General features: G+C 38.5%; 1 long non-coding RNA gene across 1 annotated transcript; it reads right to left on the bottom strand.

Annotated features, from left to right (window-relative positions):
* Positions 1-2,315: 2,315 nt before the first annotated feature.
* Positions 2,316-5,677, bottom strand: LOC145801359 (uncharacterized). Its single transcript, XR_014342713.1, has 2 exons — positions 4,686-5,677; positions 2,316-2,904 (listed from the first exon to the last, which is right to left on the bottom strand). It is a non-coding gene; the product is annotated as an uncharacterized LOC145801359 (long non-coding RNA).
* Between the last annotated feature and the right edge of the window lie 14,202 nt (positions 5,678-19,879).

Raw genomic sequence — 19,879 nt, 5'->3', positions numbered from 1 at the left:
CGGTAAAAGTGGTCGCAAAATGTGTAAATTCTTGTAGTGTGTGTACATTGAGCAAAGATGTGCATTGAGGTAACTATGTGTGTGGAAATAGAATTTCCCATGCCATTTCCAAGACCAAGTTTTTCTACATAATTATGAAAAAAATCATCATTTAAATTAATACCATCAATATTGGTAAATATTACCCAAACAAGAGGGCAAAATGGGAGAAAATTATTTATTTATTTTTGTTGTAGTTGTGATTTCTAATATTATAGGGGCAATTCATATTTTAAACAAGCCTCATAGGTGTATTTTTAATTTATTTAAAATCAAAATATTCATATTTTATTACTGACCAAGTTTTTCTGTATAATTACAAAAAAATCGTCATCTAAGTTAGTACTAGCAATATTGGTAAATATTACTAAAAAAGAGGACAAAAATACAAGCCTCTTTGACCAAAGCTATTTTCAAAAATAAAATATCCATGTTTCATAACAGACCAAATTTTTTTGCATAATTACAAAAAAAATCATCATCTAAATTAGTACCAGCAATATTGGTAAATATTACCAAAATAAAAAGGCAAAATGGGAAAAAGAAGTACGAGCCTCTATGACCAAAGCTATTCTTATATATATATATATATCTATGTTATATTATTATATATTTAAAAAGATATATAAATTTATTTTTTAAATTTAATTTATAAGTTAGTGATGCGTAAGTGATATAATTAGTTGATGATTACCGAAAATATGAGAGAGGGTGTTGCTTTAAATATCTTAATTAATTGACACATAATTAAATTTCAAAAGTGAGTTTAATTTTTAAACTTGAATAGTTATACTCTCATATATTCAAAGAGTTCGTGTTAATATTTCATTTTTTCAAATTTTCAAAAAATATTCTAATAGTAGTTACATGGGTAGTTATGCCCTAAATTCAGTTCCTACCCCCCTCTCAAATCTCTCAACTCCTGATTTTTTCAATTTCATTTTAATTTTTAAATTTTAAATTTTAAATTTAATCATATAATTTATAATATTAATTTTCAAAAATAAAATGATTATATACACATGTATCGTGAACAGTCACTTTTAGTATGTATATGTTAAAAGAAAAATTAAACACGCAAGGCACATTTCACAAATTGTAAAACACTTTTAGTTGATTTATAATTAATATATATATATATATATATTTTTACTATTATTAAAATATTTTTACACAAAATTTAAGATAAATTACACTTTTAATCCTTCTAATTTAACTCAAATTTCCCTTAACACCTATTATTTTATTTTGAATAATTTAGTCTATACAGTTTAAATCCAATTTCAATTTTGTCCATATGTTTGAATTTTCATTAATTTCTTCTAAAGTAAATTGGTGATAAATTCAATTTAAGGAGTATATAAGGCATTAAATCCAGTGAACATTTTTTGTTTGTGAGAAATCCACCTTTTGTGAAATAATTTGGTGAAAAATCCTTTCATTGATTTTGGAGGACAATTTGTTCCAATTTTATCCCTTAATTTATCTTTTGACTTTCGTTGACTATCTGTTCAAATTATTTTCTATATGTTCAAATTTATATCTATCTGTTCAATTTTTTCCCTATATGTTTAGTTATTTCCCTTATCTGTTCAAATTTTGTGGAATTTTTACGCTATCAGTTCAAATTTTGTGGGTTTCTCTCTATTTATTCAAATTTTGTGAGCTTCTTTCTATTTGTTCAAATTTTGCTTGTCCAATTTTTTTATCTGTTCATTTTTTTGAATATCTGTTTCATCATCATCAGCCACAACAACAATAACAATAACAATAACAACAACAACAACAACAACAACAACACAGATTTGGATACTAAAAACGCATCAAATGTATCCAGATCTGGATTGAATAGTTTCAAATTCAAAGAAACAAAAAAATAAAAATAAATAAACATGTCAAATGTGTATATATATACACAATGTATTGATAGAGCCAATTCAATAAAGTTTCCCATATCGTACTAACTATTTGACTTTCATCCTTTCTCAAATTCTTGATGATGATTTGAAGGACATATAAACCTCAATTTTATCTATTTTCACAACAATCCATGAAAAAACTGAGTGTTTAGAAATGAATAAAAGGCAAAGACTGTGATATATAAGAAAAGGGAATTCAAAGACCGAGAACGCAAAGAATGTGATCCTTCTGAGACTTTTGTCGTCCCTGATGCATAGCAGATTGACTGTAATGCCCCCAATATTATTACTCGGATATTTTACCAAATTCCTTATAAAAATCCATTTCCAAATTATAGTCGTGGAAGTAAAACAAGCTGAATAGAATGATTATGATCCTCTCTCACATAAATACCATAATAAAATGTTTAATACAAACACTAATAGCACATGCCCCATGGCTTACATTTACTAAATAAATATTTACAATAGACGAACAAAATTATCTTCACAACACTTTAATCTTTCACTTACAATCTATACAAAAAAGACCCATAATAAAATAAATAACTTATTGATCTTCAAACTGCTGTAACCGACTCCATTCCTAAAAATGGTTAAGAAACATGTGATAAACAAAAATGTCCAGTAGAGATCTACAATGACTCCCAACAATAAGATCAATAGATATATGTGATCATGAATGCTAACAAGTGGTAAGTAGATAAATAATATGTTCTTTTATATCCAAAATAAAATATACATAGGTAGATGCTTTCTTCATAAAATCCCACTTGACATTTCAAAGAAAACTCATCTGTTAACTTCTTATCTTATTAGTATTGATTCAAAGAATTTCTTAAATCTCTTTTGCCTTAGAAAAAGATCTTAGGCCAACTAATCAAGTACTCCTTCTAATCATATATCGTACACATTAAATACACTACCACCCGTCACCTTGCCATATCTGCATAACACCAGTCACACACACATCAGCATATTTCATATAATTAAACGATAAGATTCAATTCATTATAGACGCATTCCAATTACACAATTCAAACTTCTAACTACAAATCACCACATTCACATATATCAATATAACCACATGACTAACAATGAGCACTAGCATACCAACAACCAGTTTCGTCAAGCGATTCTAACACAGTTTACCGAGCACTATTCCGAAAGGAAAACTGGAATATATCTCAAACGACACGCATTATCAATGGCTAACCAGAAGGAAAGCGGAACCTTTACATAGCCTAACAGTCTACACACTTTACCGGACGCTACTCCGGAATGAAAGCAGAACCTCTATCAAGCGCTACGCTTTACTGGTCACAAGCCGAAAGGAAACTGACAACTTTCCAACATTTTAATCCATCAATTCCTCATATCAATCATGATTTCAATTTATAGAATTTTACCAACAACACATTGCACATATAACTCCTTCTACGATCAACCAATACCATCCTCCACTAATTGTCAATGACAAAACCTCTATACATTTAATAATAATAATATAAATTCATCTCAATAAATGAATATGATTATTCATAACATTTCCATACTTCAATAGCAACTCCCTTTATTCAAGTTACATCAACACATTTAATATCATGCGCTTCTCATAGTTTATGACGCCAATTCTAATTAACAATTTCCATGATATGAACTAATTTTCACCGTAGTTATTCTCGCAACAGCTAGCAATCAACATCCATACTCATTTCTTTTAAATATCAACCCAATTTCATGATTTAAGGCCCAATTGAAACAAACTTCATCTTTAGAGTAAAGTTCCAGACTAAGGTTTGGATAAAATTTAGAGCCTTTTGCCTTAAAGTACATAAACAAGTTCTAGTGGCTCGAAACTTCCATAAACAAGTTCTAGTGGCTCAAAACTTCCATAAGTTTAACTTCTTTATTTCATAACCCTAACTTTCCTCTACATGCTTTTCAAGAAAATCTCTTCCAACATGATGTTTTATGGAATGTAAAAATACCACACATTGATGAGAAGTAAAAATCCCTACCTTAAGCAAGAAGAGAAGAAAGCCCGAAAATTCAATTTTGACGAAAATACGATCTGTTCAGATTAAAAGAAAGTTATTGTCGTGCTCTATGCTTTGGTATGTGGAACTAAGGTGAGATTTTAAGTGAAAAAAGATGAAACCCAAGCTTGAAAGCTTAGGGTTTTCGGAGATAGAGGAAATAGAGAGAGGAGAGAATGAAAAATAAGATAGATTTGACCCAAAAGTGACTTTTTAAAGATCATATCTTGAACAGACCCACTTGAACGGTCAAATCTGCGCTCGAGCAGTGAATCAAGGCTTGTAGTATCTCAAACAAATTTGAAAAATAGAGTTGGAAGGGTCTATAGATTGCTCGAGTGAACTATGCACACAATACAGATTCACAAACTTCAAACAGGTATAACTCTTTCATCTGAACTCCGTTTAGGGTCGTTTTTGTGTCCAAATTGAAGCTCCAGAAATAAGCTTTCTAATGGTTCTAGTCTCATATCAAGATTCGAAGTGTGGAGATATAAAATAATAAAAGAGTAGAGACTACTCAAGAACAATTATTCAAAATTGGAATTTTTGATCCAATCCCTCTCAACCTCTATGGTAATTCCTCAATCAAGGCTCAAATATCAACTAAGAAGGTTCTCAATTATGATAATTAAAGAGTCAAATATAATTCAATTATACCAAAAAGTACGAAGTGCTACATTGATACCTCGCCGTACGTGGGTGGGAGGCGTAATTGGAGAACTTCCAGAGAGGGCATTTGGGGAACTGACTGAAAGACTTTCGTAGCTCTACCTTCTTTGTATACCATCAAGAAGTCGATGGTTTTTCATAACTACGAGTTGTTACATAAACAACAAACCCTAGCAGAACCACCAGGTAATTTTTGCTTAGCTTATTTATCTATCAGGCAGAGAAAATTTTGCATAGCATTGAAGAGAGAGATAAGAAAAAAGAAAAAGATTGCAGAGAGAGATCGTTCGTTTGAAATTAAAAGGGTTTCTCTTTCTTTTACGTTCTCTGCAATTTCATCCACAAAGCAAAGAAATTCTCTCTTTGTCCTTATTGTTCAAACCTCTTGAAGTGGACAACGGGGCTGAGGTGGTTGATGAATGAGGAAGCGACAGAGGAGGAAGAGGTGCTACAACAGAGCGATTTAGATCTAAAGGACGGCTGTGGCAAAGATCTAACAAGGAGGTGACAGCGAGGAGCGACGACAGTGGATCCATCAACGGCGAGAGAGAAGAGAGCAGATAAGGGGCGGTGACGACGTGGTGGTCCTTCAGTGGTGGTTCGTTTGTAGAGAGAGAGGATATGACAGAGAGGGAGGGTTTGGTACGAGATGAAGACCGAGATAGCGAGGGTGAGATGGAGACGGTGACGGTGACGACGACGACGCAGGCAAGACGGCAATGGCGATAGCTAGGGCGAGACGGTGATGGAATTGTATAACAGAATTGTGTGGAAGTATGCCTTTATGGACATAATGGGTATGTTTGGTTTGAAGTTGGGATATGAGTTTTAGAGGTAAAAAATATGGAAAGTTATTTGATTTGGTATTTTTTAAAAAATATTTTGAAAAATTATTTTGAGAGAGAGTTTTGAAAAAAGTGATTGATTTGATGTGTATGAGAGAGAGATTTGTTTGGAAAACTTGTAAACTAAACAAATTTTGAAAAATTTTTTTAAGAAAATTTGTTTGGTTTGATTACTTTTGAAAACTTATTTATAGAGAATTTTTCTTAAAAATTTTTAAGAAACACAAACCAAACAAGGCCAATATTTTTACGCTTGGACCTCTGGACGAAAGAAATTCGAATTTAGACTTTTGAATCCAACGTCTGCTCTTTTATATGTACACTCTAGAAGATTGACAAATATTTTAAAATTATTAATTTTAATTTTTAATTTAAACGAAATAATCAAATTAAAATTATATTTAAAATGTAAAGATTAAATTGTTCAATCGAAAATAATAGGAACTAAAATGAAATAGCCAAACTATATGTTAAAAGTATAATTTACCCCCAAATATAATTTTAAACAAAATCTCTAGAATATTTGAAGCATTTTTCTATATATTATTGGCAATCAATCTTTGTTACCGTACTTTCAATTATGCTTATTGTGGGAATCTAATATGACTTTACATTTCTATTTTAAGAGGATAATTATTAAATATTTTAAAAATATTATGTGTGAGTTTGACAACAAGCCAAATAAATTATTTATGACTTATTTCTATTATTACTTTATTATTTTTTTATATATCTTTTTATAAAAGGTCAAAAAATTAAAAAATAAATCATACACAAACTAATCATAATCAAATTTCATATGGTTATGGACTCTAGAAAGTCTATGTATCCAGATTATAAACTCAAAAATATTTTAGAATCTCAAATCAATGGTTATTATTTGAAGTTGTTATCGTAGAATCACACGAAATAAATCTTAACATGTTGTTTTGGTAGATGGGGATGGAATTATTAAAGCCAACATTTCTTTTCAAATATTAGAATCGAAGTATAATGCAGAAAAGTAGTAATTGTTAAGTTCTGTGGCAATAAACTCAATGGACTCAATTATTTTAATTGATAATAATATAAATTCTCTCTCAAAAAAAAAAAAAAAAAGATTGTGAATTATGCACACTTTTCTAACATATATATATATATATATATATGATATATTTACTTTTTGTTCTTATAACTAGAAAGTTAGAGAGGAGATCTTTGGTGTATGAGTACGAAATAATCTTCTTGTATAATTTTATTGATCAAGTTTGGACTCCTCCAAACGTCATCGCTTTACTATCTATAAACACAAATGTGAACTAGCTGGCAGGTGTGTGCCGGAAACTTCTCAGATGCCTAAATCAGCAAAATAGGCACAATAACTTTGTGTATTTGATAGTAAGAATTGTATTACCTGTACATAAGTTCTGTCATGAGTTTTTATAGATTTTACATGGTACAATCCTACCAGGACTCCAACTCTTCTTACAAGAGTCCTCCTAGGAATCACACTCCCAAGGATAATGCTTATCTTGATAACACCCTACTCACTATTAACCAAGTGAGATAGTTGCAACTCTTACCTCGGCTGGCACCAGACTTAACCATGCTCACACAGCTTGGTGCTACTTTAGGCACACTGTCAGTCTTGACTTTGAGATGACGCCCTGCAGAGCTATCATTTAGCTCGGTCCTTCTTCCATTGATACCTCAGTTCAGGATAGCCAGGTCAAGCCACTGGTAACCCACCTCTGATTGGCCTGATGCTTAGATGATTTAGGATCGTACTACATAAATAATTACTTCGGCCCGTAGTTCGGCCCAAATCTGAAATACGAGATGTCTTCTTGGGCGACCTATCCTCTAAAGAAGACTCATCTTAGCTCGACCCAATTTGCCCACAAATTACCCTCTTAATTGCCCCTTAATTCCATCTGCGTAGCATGATTGAGATTAATGTTTCAAAGCCGAGCTAAATGTCTAAAATTCAACCGAGCTTATTATTCCCTAGTTTTATGATTTGTTCGGTCCGAAAACGTCTTGTCAGTTGCTTTGCACGTCACTCCACTACTTTGGCACGTCTGAAACGTCATTCATTTCTTTGGACACGTGGCATACCCCCATTGGTCAAGTACCCTGTTACAGCCGTCTCATACTGTTTGAAATTTGAACAGTCTCGCTCATTTTTTATTCGACTGTATAGCCTCACTTTTTCGAAAGGCCACCAATATTCATCTTCTTCCTTGTAAACCTTCATTTTCTTGAGCTCGTAATCCTCAATTCCTAACGTCCTACATTCAAGACTTGGCCTACACATCTCCTGCTTTCATTATTGTTGCCAATGTTCGTTTTTCAGATTGGATTCAGAGCCCATTCTCAAATCAGTAAATTCTTCATCCTTGTACCTATTTTTGTACACACATATTTTTGTTTCATGTCTGAAAATAGTGTTCGTATATCACAAATGCATGCTATACACAACAATAACTTGTGGAACTTCAAAACTTCATACTTTCACCTGAAAGCATAATAACTGGACTTTAGCCAGCCAAGAACAGTTTTTTCGATCCAAAACCATACCACGACTGGACTAAGAATATGTTTGCAAGCTCGGACTTACTGTGGACCGCACTAGGACTTTAGTGCTCCACAAACTAGGCTTGAATCCTGCCCTTCTCACTAAACCGATAAGAATTTAACCCGGTTTCAGAATCTTGAACTTTGTTCTAGAGCTGAACCGTCCCTTGTCTTGGCTGTTCCTTAGCCGAACTAGTTTAGAGCATGCCAATCATCTGCCAAGCTAGACTAAATCAGTCTCAACTTATTATTTAGCCCGGTTTATGACTTGGGCATAACCCCTTTCTATTTCCACTTTGCAGACTTGACTAGGTTAGCCAGGCGCACCCTTGCACTTTGCCCCTGGACGGCTTTGCTCGACCGAGCCCACCAAGGTCACACTAGCGCTGTGCTAGGTAGCCACGCACACTTAGCATAACAAGTTTTTATTAAGCCAATGGGAAAATACCAGTTTCTGGTGGACTCGCCTGGTGCCATGGCTGAATTCTGAAGGGATTACCATATCCCAAATGGCGTCCACCTTTCCTTAGCCGCGCTAGACACAACACCATGGGGTAACCCCGGTTTTGTTCCTTTCACCCTGGTGTCCATCGTGGAGGGGGGGACTTCGGTTTCCTGTCCAACTACTGATCTGTGAATTTCTTAGACAACCGGGCTATGCCCCACTCAGTTATCAACCAACGCCTATATGATCATTAACGGGATTGTCGAGCTAAATCGTCGTCCTGGTCTCAACCTCGGTTTGGCAGAGTTGTTCTATCAATATTTCCTTAGCCAAAATGACGACGGTTGGGTTTATTACCTTAGAGTCAGGAGAGGCCGAGAGAAAATTGTCAAGAAAACACCAGACAAAGACTTAAACGATGATGACTTTCTCTGGGTCTCAGGCAATTTTAAGGACCAAGAAGCCCAAATACTAGGCTATAATATAAATTGGAATAAAGGAACAACTAGTAAGAGTAACCTGGTTTAATGTTATTTTCTATTAAACAACCACCATGCTAACCCTTATGTTTGTCCCTTGTGTAGATTTGAACCAGCTTAAATCCAACTACGCCTACGCCAATCAGGCCGCACTACGACCCACGTTCCGTTACTGCAACCGAGATTGGACTGAGCTCCTAAACTTTGAGCCAACCTATCGGTATAGTGGAAAGAGAAAAACTAAGGTTACTGACTTCCTTCTTGACTCCTCACCTGAAATGGACCCCAACTTGCCCTAAATCAATCTTATACCACTTACTGAAGAGCAAGAGATGGCGAAAAAGTGAGCTGTCTTTGCCCTCATCACCGAACAGACTACGACCATGAATCTCGAGGCCTAGACCGAGCTATCTTCAGCCGGTCAGGTACGCGAGATCGTGGTCGCCCTTCTTACCACCAGGGCCTCATCATCTCGGCCTAGCAAGAGGCCCCATACTTCGGCTAAGTAGCCCTAGCGACTAGAGGATGAGGAAGAGATCGAGTAGCTTCAGGCCGCGCTCCCTCAATAATCCCTAGTTGGACGCCGTGCTACACCATCCCCTACGCCGGTGTGGACACCAGTTGTGTCCTTTAGGGGTCGAGTTGTGACTAAGTCCAATTTTGTATGCGCCGCAAAGACCACCTTTTGGCTTTTAACTTATCCAAAAGTGTTTGCCTTCCAGCCGACATGGAACACCACACCCATTTGACCGAGCTGAAGGCCATACGGTCCGCCAACAAATCGCTAATTCTAGTAACCCTGAATTCTAGGCATTCTAGTCTTTCTATCTTGTTGCTCGGTTTGTCTAAAATTTGTTGAATATGACATGCATGCCGTGCAAAAGAACCAAATTGGCCATTAGCGTGTGCTGGAATTGCGAAGAACAACCAAGGTGGTCATTGCAGATGGCAAAGCTCTGTTTGGTTACAGCACTTTTCCACTTTATAGTGTATCATTTTTATTACAAGCCCAGCCAGCCTAGTTAGCTCAGCTTTTCCTTATCCTGCCCACCTTTTTCGGCCAAGATATTTATCTCGGTTGAAAAACAACTTGAAAAACTGCAAAACCTTTGTAACTGAGTTTTTTGCCTCGATCTTTATCTCGGCTAAAAGAAAAAGGTGTTGATCAAACCTACCAACCTCCTTGAGCGTAGATACTTATCTCAACTGAAGAAGAAAAAAGTGTTGGTCAAACCTGCCAACCTTCTTGAGCCTAAATCCTTATCTCAGCTGAAGAACGAACTAAGTGTTGGTCAAACCTGCAAACCTTTTTAAGCCTAGATCCTTATCTCGACTGAAGAAGAAAAAAGTGTTGGTCAAACCTGCCAACCTTCTCAAGTCTAGATCCTTATCTCGACTGAAGAATCAAAAAGTGTTGGTCAAACCTGCAAACCTTCTTGAACCTAGATCCTTATCTCGGCTAAAGAATCAAAAAGTGCTGGTCAAACCTGCCAACCTTCTTGAGCTTAGATCATTATCTCGGCTGAAGAATCAAAAAGTGTTAGTCAAACTTGCCAACTTTCTTGATTGCCCCCAGTCGGGTGAACAATTTTTACAAACAGAGAAAAGAATGTTTACCCAAAAAATGTCTACTTGTTTTATTGAAAACAAAAATTGCAAGTGTTTAAGAAAAAGCTAAAAATAAAATACTCTGAGATTGGGCGTGTTCCATAGTCGTGGAATAGCTATGTCGTCCATATCTTCTAAGTGATATTCTCCTTTCCCAGCTAAACCAATCACTCTGTATGATCCTTCCTAGTTAGGTCCTAATTTTCCGTCTCCAGGTATCAAGGTGTTTTCCATAACCTTACGCAGTGCCTAATCTCTAATCTTGAATTGCATGGGGTGCACCGCTTTATTGTATTTCCTAGACAATTCCTGTTGATACAAGGCAATGTGCACCAACGCTCTCTCTCTTCTTTCTTCTGCAAGGTCAAGTTCTAGGGATATAGCCTCGCTATTCAAGTCTGGATTAAAAGTTTCACTTCTGATGGTAGGTAGGCCAATTTCCAGAGGGATACCGCCTCCATGTCATAAGCCAAGGAAAAAGGTGTTTCGTCAGTCGATCGCCGAGGTGTAGTTCAGTAAGCCCATAAGACGTGGGGAAGTTCCTCAGCCCACTTGCCTTTTGCTTTTTCCAACCTCTTTTTCAGGCTATCCAAGACTACTTTGTTGGAAGCTTCAGCCTGGCCATTGGCTTGGGGGTATGCCGACGTAGAGTTGTAGAATTCTATCTTGTATTCTTCGCAAAAACCCTTGAAGATTGTTCCATCAAACTGAGTGCCGTTGTCAGATATTAGAGCCTTGGGTATTCCAAACTGGGTTATAATGTTTGGCCAGACAAACTTCTTGACGTCTTTTTCTTTTATGGATGCGAGTGCTTTTGCTTCTACCCATTTTGTGAAGTAGTCCGTTGCATTGAGAAAGAACTTTCTGTTGCCTGAAGAGGTTGGGAGTGGTCCCACTATATCCAGGCCCCACATTGCAAAGGGCCACGTGCTGGTTAAAGGTAGGAGCTCTCTGGTCGATTGATGTATTTGATATGCAAACTTCTGATATTTCTCACACTTCTTGACATATTTCTCTACATTTGCTTACATGTATGGCCACCAGTACCCTTGTGAAATTACTCAGTAGGCCATCGATCTTCCCCCTTGGTGGTTCCACAAACACCTTCATGTATTTCGAACAAAAATGCCTCGACCTTGTTGGGATAGACACACTTCAAGTAAGGTCATGTGAAGGATTTTTTGTACAATGCTGGTGATGTAGAGAGCCAAAATTGTTATAATTTTGCTCTAATTTTGTTGGCTTCTTTCTTTTCTTTAGGTAAGATGCATCTTTTAAAAATATTATGATGGGATCCATCCAGGAAGGGTCTAGATCGGCATAATATGCTTCAACTACTTTCGGCTTTCCAATACTTGATCTGGGTAGGAAGTCAATTAACAATGGGTGTGGGATAGATGTATCTGTCATTGATGCAAAACCGGCCAGCTTATCTGCTTTATTATTTTCCTCTCGGCTGATTTACTTTATCCGAACCACTTCAAACTTCATGATCTTCTTTCTGACCAATTCTTGGTACTTGGCCATTGTATCATCCTTTGCTTCATAATTGCCTGAAATTTGGTTGACTACTAGTTGGGAGTCACTATATACCATCAGTTCAGTGGCCTTCATGCGAAATGCTGACTTCAAACCCACTAATAATGCTTTATACTCCCCCTCGTTGTTGGATGCTGGAAAGCCAAGGTTGATTGCCTGTTCAATGGTCAAGCCTTCTGGTGAGATGAGAACTATGCCTAGTCCTGCATCTTGTTTGTTGGACGCTCCATCAATGAAAAACTTCCACATCTCTCTTACAAACAACTTCCAGCAAATGGAGGGATCCGATGACGCCTTAGGATTAGGGGCGTTACCGCCGATGCTATTTTCTTCAAAGTTGTTGGTTGTCGTTTTGATTTGGTCCTCACTGTTTAGGACTAAACTTTCAGCCTGGTCTTTGCATGTCGTACTGCGAGTTGCTCCTTCTTCCCTTTCTAAAAGGCTGAAAGGTTTATTATACAGTTGAGTACCCTGCTGTAGGGGCTGCACTATCCCTGTGACACCTTCCCTCATTTCCCCGGTCAAGTCGATCAGGCAAACCTGATGACTTCCTGGGGAAAATTCGGCCACGAAGTCTGCTAAAGCTTGTGCTTTTATTGCGGTTCTTAGTCGAAACTTAATGTCAAACTGCCTTAACTCCACTGCCCATTTCGAAATTCGTCCAAAAAAATCCGCTCTCTGAAACAAGGCTTTTAATGGGAAAGATGTTAAAATAATCACAGTGTGGGTATGGAAGTAGTGCGACATTTTTCTGGAAGCCACCATTAAAGCTAAGGCCAACTTCTCCAATGGCAAGTACCTTGTTTCGGCGCCTAGCAATGTCTTGTTAACATAAAAGATAGGCAGGTGTTGTATTCCCTAACCTGTACCAACACTACGTTAATTGCATACTGGGAGACCGCTAAGTATAAAAAGAGTTCCTTCCCCAGTACTGGGGTTACCAACAACGGTGGGGAGGCCATGTATTCTTTCAGGTTTTCCAGAGCGCGGTTGCACTCGCTATTTCACTCAAATTTGGCCTTTAGTGCCTGGAAGAACGATTGACACCTATCTGACGACCGACTTATGAATCGGTTTAGCATAGCTGCTAGGCCAGTGAGATACTGCACCTCCTTGACTATGTTGGGCCTCTCAAGATCTTGGATGGCTTTGATCTGAGACGGATCAACTTCTATATCCCCTAGGAATTTTCCTGACCCCACGCCGAACGCACACTTGGATGCGTTTAGTCACAGTTTATGGGACTTCAAAATTTGAAACATTGAGATGGTCCCCTTCTTTCTTACTTTTAACCACCATATCATCTATGTAAACTTCTATTGTTCTGCTTAACAATGGCTCAAACATTTTGGTGTTCATCCGTTGAAATGTTGCCTCTACATTTTTTAGGCCAAAGGGTATGACCTTGTAACAATATAATCCCCTAGGAGTTGTAAATGATGTGACCTCCTGGTCCGGTTTATACATAGAGATCTAATGGTAACCGCGATATGCATCAAGAAAGCTAAGTCGGTTATGCCCTGCAAGTAGATTCACTAGCCGGTCTATTCGTGGTAGAGGAAAGCTGTCTTTCGAGCATCCTTTGTTGATTGTTTTGTAGTCCATGCAAATGCACTATTTGCCGTTCTTTTTTGGTACCACTACCGTGTTGAAAATCTACCTAGGATAATGTACTTCTCTAATTGCCCCTGCTTTCAGTAGGTTTCCCACTTCTTCTACCACTATTTCTACATGGTGGAGTGCCAATCGGCTAGTTCGCTGTATAATTGGTCTAGCGGTTGGGTGGACATTAAGTTGATGGTAGATGAAGTTGGAGTTAATGCCACGCATGTCATACAGCATCCAAGCAAACACTTCGATGTTAGAGGTCAAAAATTCTATGATCTTTATTCTCTCGGGGCTAGACAGAGACGAGTTGAGCAAAAAGAACCTCTTTGGGTCTTTCTCATCTATCTTTACCTCTATCAAGTCTTCTACTGCCTTCTGTTCGGCTGCTTTGCTGACGTCTGCAAACAGCTATTTGCTTTCTGGCTCTTCTACCATTTGTACAAACCCTTTTGCAGCCCAGCTACCGTTTACTGTAACGAAGCACTGTTTGGACATGATTTGGTCTCCTAAGACTTTGATTTGGTCTCCTAAGACTTCTTTAATCATTCCGGTTTAGTTGGGGAACCGTAACACCTGGTAGTAAGTCGATGCCACCGCTCGCATGGCGTGCAACCAAGCTCTTCCCAAGATTATGTTATAAGTGGAAAAGACTTTCAATACCAAAAATTCCACCTGTTTTGTCATTGTTCCTGCTTTGACTGGTAGAATTATCTTGCTAACTGGCCACTCTGGCATTGAGTTGAAGTCGACTAGGGGAGATGTTGCGGGTGCCAAGTCTTTGTCCTCCAATTTTAGTTGTTTGAAGGTCTCGTGGTATATAATCTTGCATGAGCTCCCTTGGTCGATTAGGATCCATTTGATTTCAAAATTCTTGACGCGTAGAGTAACCACCAGTGCGTCATTGTGAGGGCTTTGTAACCTTGCTAAGTCTTTGTCAGAAAAGATGATGACGTACATTGCCTCCATTTTTTCCCTTTTCATGTTAGGTTGTGCACTTAGTACCTCTTTTATGTGCTCAGCTTTTTTGATCATTCCTCTGAGTTCACATATTCGTTCAGGTTCGATGATCCCATGTATTACATTGATTATGCCTTGGGGCGGACCGTCGACTGACATCTCATCCGGCTTGTTACGGTCCTGGAGGCCGGCTGTGTTCTCCCTTCAATATATTAGTCTAGGTGGCCTGCGACAACTAACTCCTCTAGATGTTTCCTTAATGGCGTACAGTTTTCAATTCGGTGCCCCTTTTCATCATAGAAGGTGCAACGGTACCTATCATTCGTAGCCCCTATGTGCTTCTCCCAACTTGGCTGGCCGTCGAACGAAGGGTTCGTCACGTATTTCGCTAAGAATCTGGTAGATAGGTTTATTGAATACTGTGGTGATGGCAGTACAGACTCTCAACTTCCTTGCTTGGGGGTCCTCTTGGTTGGCTCTCTGTCTTGCCCATTTTTGTTCAGTTGTTCTTCCCGCTCGATCGTGTTAACTTTTGCCGCAGGTTTTTTGTCTGTCATTGTTGTTGTGCCAGCTTTTGCTTTGGTGTGAGCAACATCTTCTTCTATCCAGAGGTGCTAATGCACTCTTTCCATTAGGGCCTCCATTGTGAAGGGTGGTGTCATTGTCATTGAATCCCTCAATTTATTGCCAGCAGGCAAACCTCTTTTGTATTGTACGATAGCTAGGTTTGTGGGGCAATCTCCAATCTGATTAAAAGTCTCCCAATACCGGTTATTGTAAGACCTCAATGTTTCCTTCTCGCCCATGTCTATGGAGAGAAACTGGTCAATCTCCACTGGTGTCTTGGTGTTCGTTCTGAATTTGGTCATAAATGCCTCCGCTAGTTGCGTCCATGTAGCTACGCTACCTTCTGGCAACCTTTCAAACCATGTTAAACCCAGGTTGCCAAGGCTGGAAGGAAACATGATACACATCAGAGCCTTGTTTCACCGATACACAGCCATAACCTGGCGGAAGTGGCTCAAGTGCATGTAAGGGTCTAATTTCCCCTCATAAGTAGTGAATTTGGGCTGGTGGAAGCCTGAGAGTAATGGTGCGTTCTCTATTGCCGGAATGAACGACAAGCTCTGCAACCTCACTAACGCTTTGTCTGCTGGTTCGTAAGCAAGGAGTGGTTCTGGCATTCCAACCCTCGACACTCCCATGTGTTCTAGGAGCCAATCGTTGCAGCGCTGAGACTCTACGGGGGTCACAAGCCTGAGTGTCTTCTCTCCTTCGAACCCTTTCCTGTAGCACTGTACGCAGGTCTGTCGACCTAGGCAACTTCGTGTGCCTAGATGTCGTTTGGTACGAATGCGAGGGCCAATAACTGTTTCCCTTCGTATACGACCTTTCAATCCTCGTTCTCTCAGACTTGGAGTAACGAGTCATGGAGGTCCTTGATTGTGTGTCGCCTGTCCTGAGGCTTCTACTTTTAACTTGTGACGGTGTGACTTGCATGTCACGATCTTCTAAATGGTAAGAGTGTGTGTGTTGCCTTTGCGCCCTTCTTTTGCTGCCACCCCTTTGCCTTTTATCTGGTGCTTCATTGTTTCCATGTCTGCCGCCATCCTTTGTATCAATTCGTCTTGCTCCCTTACGCGATCCTCCAGAACTTGAGGATCCATCCTCTGCCTCTGCCTGCCAGGTCTTTGAGAGCGACGAGAGCTTGAGCCCCGTCTTTCTCGTGTGTCTCTCCGTGGGTTCCGTCGCTGGGGATTTAATTCCTTCGCGCCTCTCGTCTCCTTCCGGGGTTTGTCCATCCATAGCAAAATGTGGTAAGTCTTCATTGTGCACCATCGATTTCGACTAAAGAGGAAACTCAATCAAAAGGTTTGTTCTTTGTGTGACTTCCCACAGAGGGTGCCAATTGTACGAGTATGAAATAATCTTCTCGTATAATCCTGTTGATCAAGTTTGGACTCCTCCAAACGTCGTCGCTTTACTACCTGTAAACACAAACGTGAGTTAGCCGGTGGGTGTGTGCTGAAAACCTCTCCGATGCCTAAGTCAGCAAAATAGACACAAAAGCTTTGTGTATTTGATAGTAAGAATTGTATTACCTGTACATAGGTTCTATCATAAGCTTTTATAGATTTCACATGGCACAATCCTAGTAGGACTCCAACTCTCCTTACAAGAGTCCTCCTAGGAATCACACTCTCAAGGATAATGCTTATCTTGATAACACCCTACTCACTGCTAACCAAGTGAGATGGTTGCAACTCTTACCTCGGCTGGCACCAAACTTAACCATGCTCACACAGCTTGGTGCTACTTTAGGCAACACTATCAGTCTTGACTTTGAGATGATGCCTTGCAGAGCTATCCTTTAGCTCGGTTCTTCTTCCACTAATACCTCGGTCCAGGATAACCAGGTCAAGCCACTAATAGCCCATCTCTGACCGGCCTGATGCTTAGATGATCTAGGACCGTGCTACATAAATAATTACTTCGGCCCATAGTTTGGCCTAAATCCGAAATACGAGATGTCTTCTTGGCCTATGGCACGACACATCCTCCAAAGAAGACTCGTCCTGGCTCGGCCCAATTCGCTCACAAATTACCCTCTTATTTAGTAACTACAGAGCGTCACAAGACTCACAACATCAATGTTGAAAGGCGAAGCAAAGTCCAATCTATAGATGTGACCAATTTATTCAATTTTTGTTGGAACAATTTTCTGTATAAAATAAATAATTTGAAACTAAATCAAACAAATAAAAATAAATTATTTACAAAATTTATTTATCGAACCGTATAAATACAAAAAGATCAAGTTGAGTGTATGACACTGTCTTTAAGATAGATTCACTCCGCTCCGATGCTTACGGATGAATGGCGTCTATCTCCCAAGATACAATGATCTACACAGATTGTAGTAGCACTCCAAACAATCTGTATAGTGAACTAGAATTTGTGTTCTATACTCTCAGAATTTTTTCCTAAGAACTAGTATGAAAAACAATGCACACAAAGAGCAAAACCGAGAAGAGAAGAACTTTTCTGGATGTACCAAATTGCTGGAATGAGGGTTTTCTTTTATAGGCAATTAGGTGCCTTTTAAGAAGGACTGAATAGGTACAATACAACCTGAATAGATGCAGTCTTCAAACTAAGCAAGTGCGGTGCAAGTTTTTTCAAATCTGTTTTAAAAACCAGTTTGAATCTGTCCACAACTGCTGGGAAATTTTAAATCTGTCAGAATAGTTCAATCTATTGGGAATTTTGAACTAGAAGAGGCACAATTTTGGACAAAAACTTTAAATTCAAATTTGGTGGAAAATTTTGAATTAATTTCGTTCAGAAAAAAATAATTTTCCCTCAAGGATTTTTGAAAAAAATTCAAATAAATTTTGTCCAAAAACTTAATGTTAGAACTGACCCGACCCACAACCCACACTCGCGCCCAGCACGGCCGGCCGGTCGGACGGACGGTTACGGCGGCGTGCGCGCTTGTGTGGTGGTTTGAGCCAAAGGTCACTTTGTCCATAACTCCTCCCTTCTGCAAACTTAGAGTGCCCTTTGGGGCCTAATCCAAGTGTTGCCACCTAGAACTTATATACAAACATAAGTTCTCTTAAGTTTTCAATGTGGGACTATCATTACTAAGAAACCCATATTTTATTCTTTAATATTCTATTCCACGAACCCGAAAAATGACTTCAGCTTCCCATTTACTCATAAATGGTTTTGACGAACCGTTTGCACTGTATGACTCACCACGAGGCACGGAAGACGTCACCTCTTTGGACCCACCCTAAAAGACGTGTGGGCCCCACTCAAATTTGGGCTCAAAGTTGGCCCAAAATAAGCCTATAAAAACTATAATTCCAATAATCCCCCACATGAATGGAATTTGATGGATAGAAAATGCAGCAACATGATCTAATTACAAAGAGTACATAAATTGAAAATATTCTGCAAATGATAGGTAGCTTTTGGCTTTGAACCTTTCCTTGTGAGACATTATCAGATTTATTAGCTAACCAGTGAACATGATGTCAACTGCTCAGCCATTTGTGTAAACCAAGACAATAGAACTCACACAATCTATTACCAGACACAGTTTAGTTCTCACTATTGTGTTCATTTTGGCCTCGAACAACCTGGTCTTTCATGAGTGCTCTAGAGAATTATAGCCCTTCATAAATCTCATAGAACCAGCCCAGTTCACACTCATATAGGTGATTCTTACGAAGAGTATCCTGCCATATTCCACTAGGTATTCCTAGATATAAGAATCATTAAATGTATTACTTAACCTAAAACGTTGTAGACATCATTTTTTTGTCATAGAAATAGGTAGGAGTTTGACTCTCTAGTGATCCTTATGAGTCATATACAACTCAGTTGTCCCTTTGAACCTAAATCTTGGGATTTCTAGTCAACTAAGTTGGGTTGCCGTTGTGGTAACTCTTATTTAATAGGCTTAAGTTCCATTCCCGTCAATGAATTCTCAACTAACTCTCTTGCTAATCCTTTGGTTAGTGGATCCGCTATGTTGTTTTTGAACTTCACACATTCAATAGAAATAATTCCATTAGAGAGTAGTTGTCTCACGGTGTTATGTCGACGATGAATATGTCGTGCCTTACCATTATACATATGACTCTGTGCTCCACCTATTGCTGATTGACTTTCACAATGTATGCATATAGCAGGCACAGGCTTTGGCTACATTGGAATATCTTCAAGAAAGTGACAAAGCCATTCTGCTTTTCCCCCAGCTTTATCTAAAGTTATAAACTCTGATTTCATAGTAGACCTAGCAATGCAAGTCCGTTAGGAAGATTTTTAAGATACAACCGCCCCACCAAGAGTAAAGACATACCCACTAGTGGATTTTGAGTTTCTAGTATCCGATATCCAATTTGCATCACAGTATCCTTCAAGTACTGCTGGATATCTAGTATAATTTAGCCCAATGTTACGAGTAAATCGGAGATATCTTAGAACCCTTATAATTGCTTTCTAGTGTTCTACTCCTTGTAGACACCCCATTTTTGACCGTCCTCAAGACTTGGACGTCATCGTTTGAACACTCGGTGATCATTCATGCTCGTGTTCGTTTTGAGTTCCCGAAGGTCTCGGCTGCGCGCCTTGCCTTAGGACCTCTCAACTTGTTTGTTTT

Source organism: Camellia sinensis, chromosome 10 (genome assembly GCF_055761805.1).
Source record: "Camellia sinensis isolate YWXY chromosome 10, ASM5576180v1, whole genome shotgun sequence".
Taxonomy (NCBI): domain Eukaryota; kingdom Viridiplantae; phylum Streptophyta; class Magnoliopsida; order Ericales; family Theaceae; genus Camellia; species Camellia sinensis.
The sequence above is the reverse complement of the archived record's forward strand: the minus strand, read 5'-3'. Positions and strand labels throughout refer to the sequence as shown.